Source organism: Channa argus, chromosome 15 (assembly GCF_033026475.1).
Source record: "Channa argus isolate prfri chromosome 15, Channa argus male v1.0, whole genome shotgun sequence".
NCBI lineage: Eukaryota > Metazoa > Chordata > Actinopteri > Anabantiformes > Channidae > Channa > Channa argus.
Genome location: NC_090211.1, coordinates 7,169,469 through 7,184,856, shown reverse-complemented (window position 1 = coordinate 7,184,856; position 15,388 = coordinate 7,169,469).

Below are 15,388 nucleotides of genomic sequence, written 5' to 3'. Positions count from 1 at the left end.
GGTTCAATTGTAGGTAAGGGGCAGCTTCCAGGTATGAACTGTGTAAAAGTAATCAGGTCGCCTCTGTGTGAGTCTCGTTTGAATAAATAGAAGTTTCAGAGAATTCCGTGCCTTTTGGCTACAATAAGTATTAATGATGCTTCTATTTCAACATAAATGCTGCATTGAAAAGTTGCACAATTTTAGTCTTCAGATGCACACAAATTGTTATGTTGAAAGAAGCACATCCTGCTGGGAGCATAGTTTGCCTCAGTGAACCAAATTATTAATATCTTAATTAACAACTACAATATGAAAAGTTTAAGACGCATAGCAGAATGAAAGATGTTTGTTTTTCTCAGGCCGTCACAGGCTGAGCTATGCACCTCAATTTGAACGAGTCAGAAAGCTAATTCCCCTCCAGCATTGACTTGTATGGCTTGGATGATAACTGGAATTTGCATAGCAAAGGGTTATATAGAAGCTGAAAGGTTTTCATGGTGAAATGTGTGAAATAAGACATGTGAAGCACAAGTAAGAAATGCTGTTTAAAATCGTGAGCATTTTTTAAAGCTATAGCTTGTTTTAAAATGAAACTGCTGCATCAAAGAATGGAACTGCGTGTTTTAGCTTTGAAGTTGGAAACAATAAACCCTGAAACAGCTCTAGCAATGGTCGTCTGTAAAGTTGCCGACTTAAAAGTAACTGTCATTCACTCTGCAGAACTTCTAAACAGCAGGGAGGCACCACCAACAACACTCTATTCATTTGTTTTTAGCTGCAGCACACCACGAGGAGGTTAAACTTGCAAATGCAAGTTTTCTCTGGTATGTGTTAGCAAACGCCCTGACCTGCCAGTCATGTTTGTTTTGATTCACAGCTGTTTGCAGCTGAGTTGTACCACACACAGATGCAGACAAATGAATGTCTTTCCCATGATATGCTCTGGATACCACAACTTGAAAACAATGCAAAGAAACACATCACTTGGGAAATGGACCACGGTGTTTTGTACCATCATAGTAATAACAGGCTTGTGAAATGGTTCCAACAACCTCAAGCTTACATTTCCCTTAATGCAACTCACAATCTTTTACTAGATCCTCGGTGGCTGGTAAATGCGCAATGATCCCGCGGTGGTGGAATGAGCTATCAAACTCTGCACGCTCAGCAAACTCACTCCCAATATTCAAAAAACTGCTGAAAACAGATCTCTCCCGCACCTTCCTATACACTTAAATCTATTGTATCAAAAAAAAAAACTTCCTTTCTGCTCTTTCTTGTTCTTGCATCTCATGAAATTTAAACACTTTTCTGATAGAACTTTAATTTGATGTTTTTGGCTAAATGTACTGTAAATGTAAATGCCCACACCCTCACCTTTCAGTTTGTAATTCAGGCTGTGTGTTACGCATTTGAAATTTCACCATGTCATGACACCCTCCTTGTATGACGCCCTCCCGCCCACCCACCAAGGGCCACATTGGTGCCATTCCCGAGCCCTGATAAAATGACCAACGTGTGGAACGTAGATTTGGCATCACACTGTCTCAAAGCGAAATCATTAAGATCAGTGTAAAATTTGATTCACTACATTTACTCAGCAATCATTAGCTTCAACTTCAAGTACTTTCTGATACAGAAAGGACACTGGGTGTATTTCAGGGCTTTAGGATGCTTGGCTCCATTAACCTGTCGAACTATTACACTGTTTTTATTTCAGAATTAAACAGGTACTTGAAACAAATTGCCCCCAAAAAAGTCGCTATATAAAGTAGGTTTCTTTCAACAGCCTCACTTTTTGTTATTTCATTTCATGTTACTTCATCATAAAGTGTTCACCTGTTAGATACCATTTTCTGCTCACTGACGAGCAGCCAAAGCACAGTACATTTCTACACAGGCTTATCTGTTTACCTGACACTTCTGGGACATAATGACCTTGTGCTACAGGTCGAAATATGTTTCTGTCCTCGCACCCCCCAAATGCCTCTGGCCATTAGGAAAGCAGTGTTTTAAAAACATAAAAACAGCCAGCGTTCTGACCATTAAAGATGCCATCGACTTCTTATTTAAGTCTAATAAAGGGCCTATCAATGTGTGAGGGTGGTAATATAAGACAGCGCAAAGCCTGTCCCATCCCATTTCTGTGTTCTTTGAGGCTTTAAGAGATTTGTACTCATTTCATGCTATTAGAAAAAGTCTGGGACTGTAACATTTAACATCTCAGTAGTCTCAGACCTAATTTCTTCTAATGCACCATAATCTAATTTCACCATTTCGACATTTCTTATGACCTTTTTTTTCGTTCTCCAGCGCCATCATGGTAAAGTTTAGATGCACATCGTATTTTTAACACAGAGCAAGATTAAAACATGAGGTACACATTTAGTTGATATTTAAAAAAGAACATGAAAATAAAGCATGAATTGATTGTTTTGAATTTTTAAAGGAAGTGACTTTATTCTTCACTTCAGGCTTCTTTGACACATTTTGCTCTTGCTTTCTCAGTTTGAAGAAGTATGCTTGCACTAGTTGTGAGTAAGCAATGAGAATTCTCTAACCAACCAATAATTAAAGTGAAGATAAACTTTACTTAGTCCCATTCGGACATAAACCTTTCAAATTCTCATCATTGTGACGGTGATTTGCTCGGTAAAATTTTGACTTAGAATTTAAAATTCCATCATTTTGCTTGCTTTCAGGATTGTGCCATGTAGTTTTACGGTGCATTTTTAAAAAGTGTTTGGTTGTGTCAGTTAGACATGTGAGATAGGAAAAAAAAGAGATCAGGACAAAAATGCATGACCTCGATTGACTACTTGATGCTCTCCAGCCTCTAAACAGACTTTGAATCCTTCTTTTGATTCCCTCTGTAGAGGAATCATCCAAAGGGGAGGTTATATTGGAGAACCTTCACTCGTCTCACACATGGGGTAGGTCACAGTGACCTCGAATCTCAACACATGAAGTTCTCAGCACTGTGTCTACCAGGATGCAATAACACGACCACCCTCGTTATCGGCAGTTGGCTCAAGATAACATATCTAATGCTACATCCAGAAGATGTTAGAAAGTCGGAAACTTTCTACATGGAAAAAAAATGCTGCGGAACTGCACTTCTGCAAGGAAATTCAAGTCAGAAACTGGGTTGGAGTCATTGTCAGACTTTCAAGATGCAATTATCTGATATCATGTCAACATGGCACCTTACTGTAAATGTCTGCAATTCCGTCTATAATTTAAATATATATAGTTTTCAAGAAGCAACTTGTGCAATGAATTCAAATCTATTGATTGTGCATTTTCTTCTCATTGTAGCACTTTTGAACCATGCTAATAACATCTGTGATAGGAAATTAACTGTTGCACTAGTGGAAGTTGCAGCGTCCACTGCAAACTTTTTATCATTTTCCTGACTTTGTTCATGTTTACACACTAATTTTAGACATTAATAAATATAGCAATATTTTCTTCCACAAATTAAACAACAGAATGAGGTTTTGTGTTCATATTGTAGTCAGAGGTTTTTCTAGTACTAGGAATCCCATTAAGAATCAATAGAACAAACCTCCAGCTCCCTGTTTCTTTCAGCTTATTGTTCTGGTTTGCTGGTCAGTCTGGTTCAGGAACCCACCCAACCGTATGCAAGTTACTCAATAAGAAATGGTGGAGAGTCTAAATCCAGGTTGTATGTTTTGACCTCTGCCACTAATTAAAAATGCTGTTTTCTTTGAAGAGTAAATAGATTTACAGTGCTTTGATAAACACATATAGTGATTAGCTCCTTTAACCCTAAAAGCATTAAAAGTCAAGCCTGAGTTTTGCTCTCACATATCTGGTGAAAGAGTACAGAACTTCTTTTCTTCCTGAATACATTGTGCTGCTCCACTAATCAAAGACTTTGAGTCGGATCCAGGACATTTTTTTTCAACCAATTGCACAAAGGCAGGGGAAAGAAGGTAATGGGGTTACCAGTATAAATCACAGCACAAGAACCTCTATTGTTGGTATACTAAAGGAGACCAACGTTGTTTGTAAGCTTCAGTTGTTTGCTTAATGGCAGATCTACGAGCAACATTGGCACTCATTTACATATGTAAATTCTAAGCAGGCCAACAGAGCTGTTCTTGGCAATGCTTCTGTTTGCCTGCAGGAGGAAAAAAGGGGCTGTGCAGCGAGAGAAAGAGGGAGAGAGATAAACAAACAGATGGAACCTAAAATAGAAAACGGAGATGGATGGGATCGTTTAAGAAGTGATGAGCAGAAACCAAGGCAGAGCTCTGGGGTGAAGTGATGCTCTAACAGAGGTGGTGGATGGATGAGGAGGAGGGCTTGGACATTAAACTCAAGGCATCATCTGAGCACAGTGCAACTGCCTCCACTTTCTCCTGCATATGGGAGCAGTCAGGAGAAGTAAATAAAAAGACGTGTTGCTCTTTCCTGTAGGTTAAACCTGAGAGCAACCCAACAGGTTGTCTGACAGTTGCAGAGTCCCTAGGGCATAGTCCCCGCTAAGTTCAAGGACTTTCACACTCATACTGATGTACCCAGATGTGCACACATGTTGCAATGCCTTAGTCTGCGATCTGCTAGCATTACTGGCACTGTGTGTTACTAATTCAAATAGACAGCTGGGGACAGTGGGAGCAGCCCCCAAGTGCTTTACCTGCCTTCAGACAACATGTCATCAGCTAGTACAGGCAGGCAGGTGAGTGTTTGTGTACAGTGGAGAAGGTAGAGTCAGGTAATAGTACCAGTGAGTAAGAAGCTACTCTCATGGTCCATAAATGAGATAACAGAGATTTTTGCAGCCAGACACACTTTGATCCTCATTGTTCCTAGGACACATTGGTAAACAGTGAGAGCAAGCCAACATGGGAACATGCAGAAAGAAAAGAGTTCAAACTCACCCATCTGAAGAAAAAGCAAGCTCTGTTTAAAAGAATCTTTGGCGACAGTGCCACAGATATAAATACTTTTCTTTCTATTCTCGATCCCTGATTGGTACTGGCAATGTCTATGTCTGATTATATCAACCACAGGCACAGAAGATATAACATAAAAGTTAATCAACCTACTCCCAGATCATGAATATACATATATTAGCTCTTCCATTCATCCAGGGTCTAGATTGAGGAAAAAAACCCAGTGTGGAGAAAAGCATTTTACTGTATATATGAAATATGATAAAAGAAAAACTTACTGCATGTACATTCTTGACCAGAGAATCTGACTAGTAAGTGATCAGCAACAAAAAGGCAGACAAATTAAATGTTATTGCACATTTTTATGTGTTACATGATGTTTGTTGGAAGAGCTGTACATTAAAGTCAGGTTACAGCTAATTAAGGTATTAAGACCAAAGATAGAATTTACTGAATTTCTCTCTTTAAATAGATGTGATATGCTGTAGATTGGAGGAATTTGAGCTAATTACTGATAAACAATAATTATGACTTGGCAGAAAAGCAGGCTGGTGTCACTGGTCCATCTCTTTCACCTTCATTTCTGTGGTTGCAAAAATGTAAATACAAAATGTAGGTGAAATATCAGTAAGAGTTACTGCCACATTTATCCACACATTTTTGCACTTTGCTCTACCCGGTGTTGACAGACTCCTCCTCTCTCCTTCTGCTAATCTCTAGCTTGTCCTAATTCAAATATCCTCCTGAGTACCCATCAAAGTACTTACTGTATTATACTTTCTCCTTCCCCATTCTATCCCTTTGTGTGCACATGTACAGTCCCACAATTTTTACACATTTGGTGCAAAGAATGCCCATTATGGTGGAGTCTGAATAACAGTCCAGGAATTAATCCTGCTCCCAGATGGCCAAGCTTATAGATTGTACTTGACAATGTGTGCATGTCTGCACCTTCTTTTATAATATCTCACCACCTCTTATCCTCAGTCTAACCAAAGCTTTTCAGTTTGGACATCTGTGATGGATCATTAAGCACAAGTTGGTTATACAAGGGCATGTGTTGTGTTTCAAAGCTGAAAGAGGGGACCATCAGTGCATGAGAAAAGGTCTCCTCTATTCTGCCTTTTCTCCCTCCGGCCCTTTCTGACTCTCCCTTAGATCATATGCAGCCAATTAAGAGCTGACCAATGAGCATCCAAGTACTTTATTAGAGCTCATCCTTTGCTGAGGATGAGAGTGTTCAGTTCTGATGAATGCTGTCTTCCCTAGACATATTTATCTGTTGAGAGTGATTCCACTGGTTCCTGGATTAAATTTCACCTTTTCCATCTTTGGAAAAGTTCTTATAGGACACCCTATGATGGGTCAATTCTCAGTTAACCAGTTGAATAAGTATTTCCCGCTGTGTGTACGTTAATGTGGAGCATTTTACACATTAAAGTCTGTATGGGGATATTTAGCAGTACGGTACCTTTATAAAATTGATGTAATTTGACCAGTGTCAGCTGGAGGTTTAAAACTTCAAGTTAATGAAAAAAATCTAGTGCTGTGGAGTTAGAAAGAAGTGAGCTCACCAAGCCTCTTTGGACTGCTCACCATCACTGCCTCAACAGAGAAGCTCCCACAAACATAACACACCTGAATCTCTGCTTAAACTGTCTGCCGTCAAGTTGCATCATGGGTAATGTGTGCCCTATGTTTTGACAAGGAAGAAGAATGTCTGCAATAAAAAGACAATAACTCTGGTTCTGCAGCATCAATTTTGATCTCGTTTTTCAAATATCCATTGACAGCCTGACAATGTAATAGGGTTGCAATGCACAATCAATGACATGTTCTTCATAGGCTAAAAGAGTACAGATCTCACCTTAGAGTCCGATCTGAAATACAAACGTATCTGATCCAGCACCATGGACAGCTCAAATTTGAATATGTCAAATACCAGCACAGAGTGTCAGATGGGACAACTATTTTTGTCCATTGAACATTTCACCAGGTCACCGATAGGCCACGATGACCATGTTAGGCTTCCACAGACAAATGCGGGTCTTGAACGCTCACAAAAACACATTCCTTCTTCGAATCAATAATCCAATATGTTCAGTCAGAGATAACAGATGATCAGCAGATAGGTGCTACATGGTAACATGAGGCGCCTCCATCACACCTGGCTCACACATTTCAAGTGAAAAGAGGACCCGCCAAAAAAACATCTTGAGGGACTGCCAATCACTTCCAGTAACGTTAATACCAGAGACAAATGAAGGCAATAACAAGCAATGGGATTAGACCTCTTACAAAAGTGTGAAAGGGGGAGATTTGCAGCATTTATCTCCCCCGCTACAGTGCAAGCCTGGCAGTGAGACAGTAGTGTGAGACTGCTGTAATGGGTCAGTTTTGACGTACCCTTTAAAGGTGGACTTTTTCTTGGTCCAACCTTTCAAACACAATGAAATATGGATTATGTGCATACTGCACTTAATGTCTATGCAGTTTGCACCTTAGGTGTTTATGTATTTAAGCACATAAATTAACTCTTGTTTTACCAATCAGGGGAACACGTTCCGCTGTGGAGACCCCTGAAGGGAGAAGCCGAAAGCCTCTGCTTTTTAGCAATCATGAAGTCCAGCTAGAAATTGTTATTTGGTCTATTTGCCCACTTTTGTTTCCCCTTTTATCTAAATGGATGTCAGCAGACGTTTATGCCTATAGGCCTCATCAGATCACTGTCTCTCAGTAGAAGCTAGTCACATTACATTACTATCATATCTGAAATGCTCTCAGGTTTAGGAAGCAAACTTTTACCTCAAAGACTCAGCCTATTTTCACTTCATGTAATTGGTTGTTTCTGTACTCGCAGGAGAAATCAGATGCTGCAGAGCATCTATAATAGTACTGTGTGCTCATAGACGTGTGTTATCACATCTTGAAATACATATTTCCACCTCATTTAACTTTCACTGATTCCAGGGTGTGAGAACTCTTCACATATCATTGAAAATGCAGTGAATATAATGCAAGGCTTTGGGACCCTTTAGGTAATTTGGTTGGAAACAAAACTAAATAATCAGTTTTTGAGACCTTATTTTTCTTCAAAATATGTAAGTTATTTTATTATTCATCACAAATGCTGCACATTTTCCTGCTTTTTGTTCTATATTTAAACCTTTAAAAGAGATTCTAAACATAAGGGCCGCATCCGCATATGAATACACATTTTTTAGCCCTCTGTGTACATTTTGAGTCATCCTGGATGGAAACTATCCTTAATGCTGCTTAATGCATTTCATAAAAGAACGTATCAGGTTTTTGTCAACAAGCAACCTGAGTCATCAAACAGAGCCCAACTGCACATCTATTAGAGCTAATCATTGAGAAGAGATGGACATTGGAGTCCATGGAGAAGTGAGATTAAGCACAGCAGGCAACAGAACCAAACAATATGTGGCACTGGAGTTAATGTGCAGACAAAAACAAATCAGAAGCAATTTTATTTTTGCACTGATCACTCGTTTTCCTCTTTACGTGACCACTGAGGTGTTCGAAAAATGAATTTACATTTTCACAAACAAAGTTGTTTATGACACTGGTGCTGGTGACACAATGTCTTGACTTCAGATAAAAAAATTAGGTCAATTCTTCTTTAATTTGCACTACAGTCCCCATTTGCATATTATTTTGGGTAAGCCTAGCGCCAAATGCTGTTACCTTTTAACCTTAATTTAAAGCTTACAGGAAATATGGTCCAAGCTTTTTAACTAGATTCATGTCACTGTGAAGGGAACAGAGTGGTGAGACATGTTAACTAGCCAAATTTACCACAAACAAAAGAACTTTCATGAGATGAAATGTGGATTAAAACATGTTTGATTCAAACAAAATGATACATACAGTAAAGTGTAGATCCTGGTGTGTTCAGATGGATTCTAAAATGTCAGTGGTGTCTGTGAGTAATCAAACCAGGAATCTCCCGTTCCACTTTGAACTTCAAAACCTCATATACAATGGATCATTAATGTTGGTCTGTAAAATAGAAAGAAATGTTTTTCTGGTGTACACGGGCCTTTTTGAATGTTAGTTCACAAATCATTGGCTACATTTAAATTTGAAGCATAAATCTAATGTGGTTATTAGGTGAGACATCAAAGTGCACCCATCCAAATACACTTGTGTATTGGTTATTGCTAGAGTTAGATGTCCAATTTTGGCCTTTTGGTTTTATTGTTTGTCTGCACTTTAAAAGATCATAAAATCTGTCATGAATCTGATTAAATGTAACAGCATGGGTATAATTATGTTATGGGACAGACAAAAAGCTTCTCCAGTAGGCTAATCTGCCTGTGGTTGCTGCTCAGATGGGAGACAGTAGGCCTAATTGGCTACATATAGCCTAATCAGACTTGCTGGATTGTCTTGCTTAACATTTTATCCCCATCCTTGTATCAATTTTCAACTAAATTAGCTTGGTCCACCAGAGATGTAGCAGATCACGCACGCGGGTGGAGAGGAGGGGCTGCTATCACAATACTTCACTTTACCACAGTATTCACAGTCTGCCAGAGTGAAGTCGGCACAGTGTGTCTCATGCCATTCCGAGGTAAAACAGTCAGGTCTTTTAGGTTAAACCTTTCTCACATGTGGTGAAGGTGCCCTGTGGTCCTGCATCGTTCGAATGACGTATTTAGAGAGGATATACCGCCCCCTATGGGCCAGAACCATTGTGTTGTACAGTTCAGTACCTTGTCCAGGACAAGAGTTTTGAAGGCTCAAAGTGAAATTCTTGTTGCCCATTCCAGCACTGTGTTTGCATGAGATCATTTCAGAGATCTGGTGCTGTGTAAAGCTCTAGAGTGAAGTAAAAAAAACTGAAAAAGCAATGTTAGAGTGAGAACACCCCTTGGTATAATAATATTTTAAACTAAATTCAATCAAACCTTGATAAAAATAAGGGAAACTTTAAAGGGACCAAAGAGGCCAAAACACAAAAACTGTGCTTGCTCTTTCTAAATCTTTCATTGAGATTTATTCGGCTAAAAAGTTTGTCTGCCGTTGTTGATGTTTTAGCCCTCCCAATTTTGTCATTTATCAGAATGTTGTTAAAAAACATAACTCTGCCATTTTGTGTGAAGAAATTGTCATAATATTTTTCACCTGCCTCAAAAATAAAACAGAATTACGAGCTCTTGAATGCCCCGTACTGTCCTTGGGCACTAACCATTCGCAGTGATCAATTGGATGAGCTATGACAACTCTAAAACTTGTACTGTTGTATGGATTTTTCTCAGTTGAATCAAAAAAAACAGTAAATGCAAACTAAAATAATATAATAATAATAAATAAGTGATGGCCATGACCATATATTACCAAAAAAATAAAATAAGCTGATGGCTGCAGGCCAAAGCTCCTCAATTTATTGACATCACCAATATTTAGACCAGAACCGGTCTCGAGAAATTGGTTGTCTCGAGACAAAGATTTTTCTCAGTGCCAGTGAACATACAGCATAAGAGCAGGTGTATTTTCTTAAATCACAGCCCCTTTTTCATAATTTACATGTCAGTTTGCACAAAACATAGAAATATTTGTCCAATTTGTCTTTTTTTTACATCTCTCTGCAGGCCCTTAAGCTTCATTTCTGCTCCTACTGATTAAGTATTGAATTGGAGAAATGTAGAGTGAAAAGAGCAACAAAGGAAGAACAGTGCAGCCAAAAGAGGAACATTTTTGATCAGAATAATCTGCAAACATACAGAAGCTTAAGATTTGCGAAGTACAGAGTAAATAAGTAAATGTAGGGAGTTAAAGCAGTTTTGACTGTGGAAGGATGAGTGAGGAAAAAGCCGGAAGGCAAGGAAGAAGAGGCTGTGAGCTGTCTGAGCAGTGATGACGAGGAGAAAGAAAAGTTGCCTTGGCTGTGGGCAGATGCTGGTTGCAGTGCCAGCTGGTGGGGGGTGGGCCCACCTGTCTCCGGCTCTCCCTATCTCCCTCTTCTCTGCTGTGGAGAAAGCGACAGATGGAGTCCGAAGGTTCTGGTCCTGTCCCCGCACTGCTTCTTCAGTCTGTCCAGCTCTCTATCCATCCTGGCCTGGCGGCACCATGCCAGGGGGACATTGGGACCCTACCAGCCCTCAGCCCTCAATGACCACAAGGGTCAACTGCTTACAGAGCGGGGTCGCCCTGCCGCCTGTTTCTCCCACAAACACTCTGCTGCCTCCTAGTGGATGGGACCAAAAACTGCACCTTTTGCTTTGAAGTCCCGGCTGAGTGAAGACATATCTTTTTCTAGATGAAACATGCCCTCACAAGGTCTCCCGTAGATGTTAGCTTTGAAATGATCAAAACTGGAAGCTTCATGTAAGCAACATTTTCACTAAGAGACAGAGGGAGAGATGCCACAACAGAACTGTACATATCTGTGTGAAACTGAATTATCCCTGGGGAGGGTTTTGATGCATAGTAAGATATAGAGAAAACTGCACTGTTAGGAGCAGGTCAAAGGGTCACGTTAAAGCCATCATAGGGTGGCTTAGTGAACTTTATTTTCAGATTTAGTGATAAATCAAAGCATAAAGTCTCTGAGGACCCACAGAGAGCTCATTAGGTAAAATTGAAGGAGCGAGCCACCTCCATCAGTTGTTCTTACTGAACTTCCTATTAACCTCTTGCTCATTCATTTATAACGATACACAGAGCTCTTGTTAAAATGAGTTAGTCCCAATAAAAGAAAACTGAGAAAATTAAAAATGCTGTCCTTATAAAAGCTCCTGCAAATCTCATATCTATTCTTTATTATCTCTTTGCAGATTAATAAATTCCTCCCTGCTTGGGTTTTATCATAATCAGCCTTGATATTTGTGGGTGTCTGTGTTCATTAACGGCAGAACTGAATTATGACTAAGGTCTTCGCTCCGAAAGCAGCTGTGTAACTGGGCTGTTTCTCCTCCTAGCAGCCCACGCTGCTCCCAGAGGTACCTTTAGAGAACATTAATGGATTATCTGTTATTCAGGAAGAAAGTTATAGGTATAGCAAAAACGTCCTCTTAGCAATGAATAAATTGGACAAAATCCCATGCGACTAATCGATACTGAAATAAAAGACTTCTTAGAACTGCTGTTTTACTGTAAAGAATGACAGCGGCCTCCTCCCGGCTGCAACTCTAAACAGAAACATAGCATTCGATACAAAGATGACCCGGCACGTGATGGGAGGACCCAAAATTTCGTGGGAGGTGGGACGTTACTCATGAGGGGAACAGACTTGGAGGTTTCTTACACTGGCTTTTAAGGTCCCTTTTAAAGCCTTGCGGTTTAGTAATACATTGATTTAATGGAAATTATCAGGAGATTTTCCCACCTCACAAAAGATGAAATGAGTTTTCCACTAGCCCAAAGAATTCTGAGGTGAAAATATAAAAATGGAGGGATGTGTAAAGGCGATTTGGTATTATCTAGACCGACAAAGCTTCTCAATTATCACAGAACATGAAATGAATCTAAAGAGACCAATTTTCACCATATAATCAAGCCATTATCATTCATGACTTGATCACAGTGGAAATTATCAAGTCTCTGCTTGTGCCCAGTGGCAGAGCAAAAAAAAGCTCAGACTTGTGAAAAAACAAAAGGATAATAATGGAGCGCCAACCAGTTTGTTTCTCCAGTGGGACCGGTGTTAAAATGCGTCACTGGGGTTTGCTGAGATATCGGCGCTGTGCTATACCTGAGCTTGATTGAGTGCAAATTAAATGTTGTTTCATCATTTGAATGGGAGGCACAGAATGAGCAAAAAATGGCCAAGAATCGATTTGGAGGCAATATCAGTAAAGAAAATGATATCAGGAGAGTATTCCCTTAGTACAGGACAAGTCACATTTTGCCATTTTGTCTGAGGTTGTTGTCCACTCTGTCTTCAATATAAGGCCAAAGTATAGTTAGGTTGTCTTTTTAAAAATGTCAGATGAAAATAACTCAAGAATGCATGTATCTGCTAAATACCAGACATTGTAAACAATTTCTATAACAGTCCCCTAGTTTAGATGTATGCTGTTAGGACACAAGGTGGTGAAGAGATGTTGCTAATTCTGACCCAACACCATAAAGGCATAAGATCATCCATATCTATAGCCACTTCTCAAGTATAGGTGGCAGGGGTAAGGATTCTATCCCAGCTGTCAAAGGGTGAGAGGCGGGGTACATGCTGGACATGCTATCTCAAGGCCAACACAGAGAGACGTACACAGACAGACAGGCATTCACACTCACATTCACGCCTACAGACAATTTAGAATCACCTATAAACCCAACAGAAGAATATATTTATGTCTGTAATAAAAACATTACAAGTCCATTTTTGCATTAGGAGTCTTCTAAGTGTTTATTTTCTCTACTGTTGCTCAGCATGAATAGACAATTTTGGTTGCACTCTGCCTTCCTGCCAAGTCACCAAACATTTCTTCGCACATCATGCACACTAAATTGAGTTTATATGAGACAGGATTTTACACCATTTTTCAGTTGCCATTTCCAAATTCATTTATTCACATCTTAACAGAGATCAAAACCATTAAATCCAATTGTTCACACTCAGGCTAACAGATAGTTGTGGAGGCCTCAGGGACAGACTGGTGTCCTAAGAGGTTGTTGTGATGTTTGGATAGTTTGTGGTGCGGTTGGTGGTGTGTGGATATGCTGTTTGGATAGCGTGGCTGCTGGAGTCGGGGTGGCTCTAATCAGCTGTTGGCAGGCGGATGAGCGGACGGTCTCTCCCCGCAGCGGCACCCCGGGTCGAAAGCCGGTTTGAAGTTTAATGATGCCAGCTGCCAGCTCCACCAGGCTGTGAGCACTAACGAGCTGGCACTGGCGGCAGACTGGGCCTCGGCGGCAGCACCTGGAAATGTAGCACGTAGGGGCGGGGCTCTACCGGGGGCTGTTGAGGGGCCTGATGGAGACTCGGGACAGCACCGAGAGGGCCGTGTCTCTTTGAAGAGCGCCCCAATTTCCATATTTCATTACGCACTGCTGACTGACAAGGCCCAGCCAGATGTTCTATTTTCAGCTATTTAAATTTTGACCTGCTTTCCTATCATGGATGCAAAGAGGAAAAAAATGATTTCATCAAAACACAGATGCCAAGGCTGATGGGAACTTGGATCTGATGTGTCTGCTTGTTTTTTCCTCCTTTCTATCCTGGTAAAGGATCGAGAGAGTGATCATACATTTGTTTCTCCTCAGCTTAACATATCCTTCTTCATTACACACATTTGGTTGACAGTCTGTGCTGAGGCATTCACTGTTTTGCCCAAGGACACTTTAACAAGACACACGGGTTGTTTCATGGATGAAACCTGAGGCCTTGTATTTATGAGACAGTATCTAACCATCCAGCCAGTCTAGCGCCGAATTGGCTCCCAAAGTGAGTGATGCATGCTCTGAAACACCACATAAAGCATGCTCGCACAGCTCTCCGTCCCTGAGATATCGGGGATGATTAATTTTCGTGGTATTCTTGTTGAAATGGTTGTTAAATTGCAGCGTCCTTACTCAATCCCTCATGGAAAAATACATTGACAACCCTGACCTTTTTGTGCATCTGCTATAAATGGCACTTTGTCATTCTGAGTGACCACGCTCAAGGATCAATGTGATTTTGTCGGAATAAAACTTCTATAGCCAATTTTCTATGGGCCGCCTGCTTGTATGTGTGTACTGTATAAAACTCTAAAACTCTTGAAAGGGGGAAATGAGGAGGAAAAAGAAAGGACAAAGCAGGGGCGGAACACAGCAGGAATGAGTGGAGAGCAGCTCTGAGATGAACACCAAATGGCAAAAACCAAGAAGCTCTCTCTTTGCAAAAATCGGAGGGAGAAAGGCTTTCACTCATTACTCTACACAGCTCCCAGCAGGGAAGGAAAAGCAGTTTAATACATCTGTGAGTGTGTGCATCTCTGTATGATCTGACTGAGTAAAAATAGGAGAAGTCCACACTGCAGATGCCAAAGTGACAGAAAGACGAAAGTAGGTAAAGGATAATACCAAGTGTTTCTTCTCTGTGTGAAATATCTGCAGAATAAAAATTCAAAGAGGGTGTATTGCAGATGTTGATGAAGCATCTGAAAATCTGAAATTGATAGAGAGTGAAAACAGGAATTAAGATGAGGTGGCTTTAAGCTTTTAGTGGTAATATTTTTAGGGCTGTAAAGAGATTAGCACTGACAGCCCATTTAGTGCACATCTAGCTGACTCGACAGAAAGTGTTTATGTATGTGATTTTATTTCTACATGTCAGTATCTTTTTAACAAAGGCAACGTCACAGTTTTTCCTTTTCTGCACAATATGGAAAATAACACATTGTGGAACTTTAATTGTGTTTCGATTCAGTGAAATTTGCTAAATGCAGAAACAGAAACCACTAATACTTTTTTAAAAGAAAGAGCAATTTTAAAAACATGATACAGTGTGTTTAAATTGGACATGAACACAT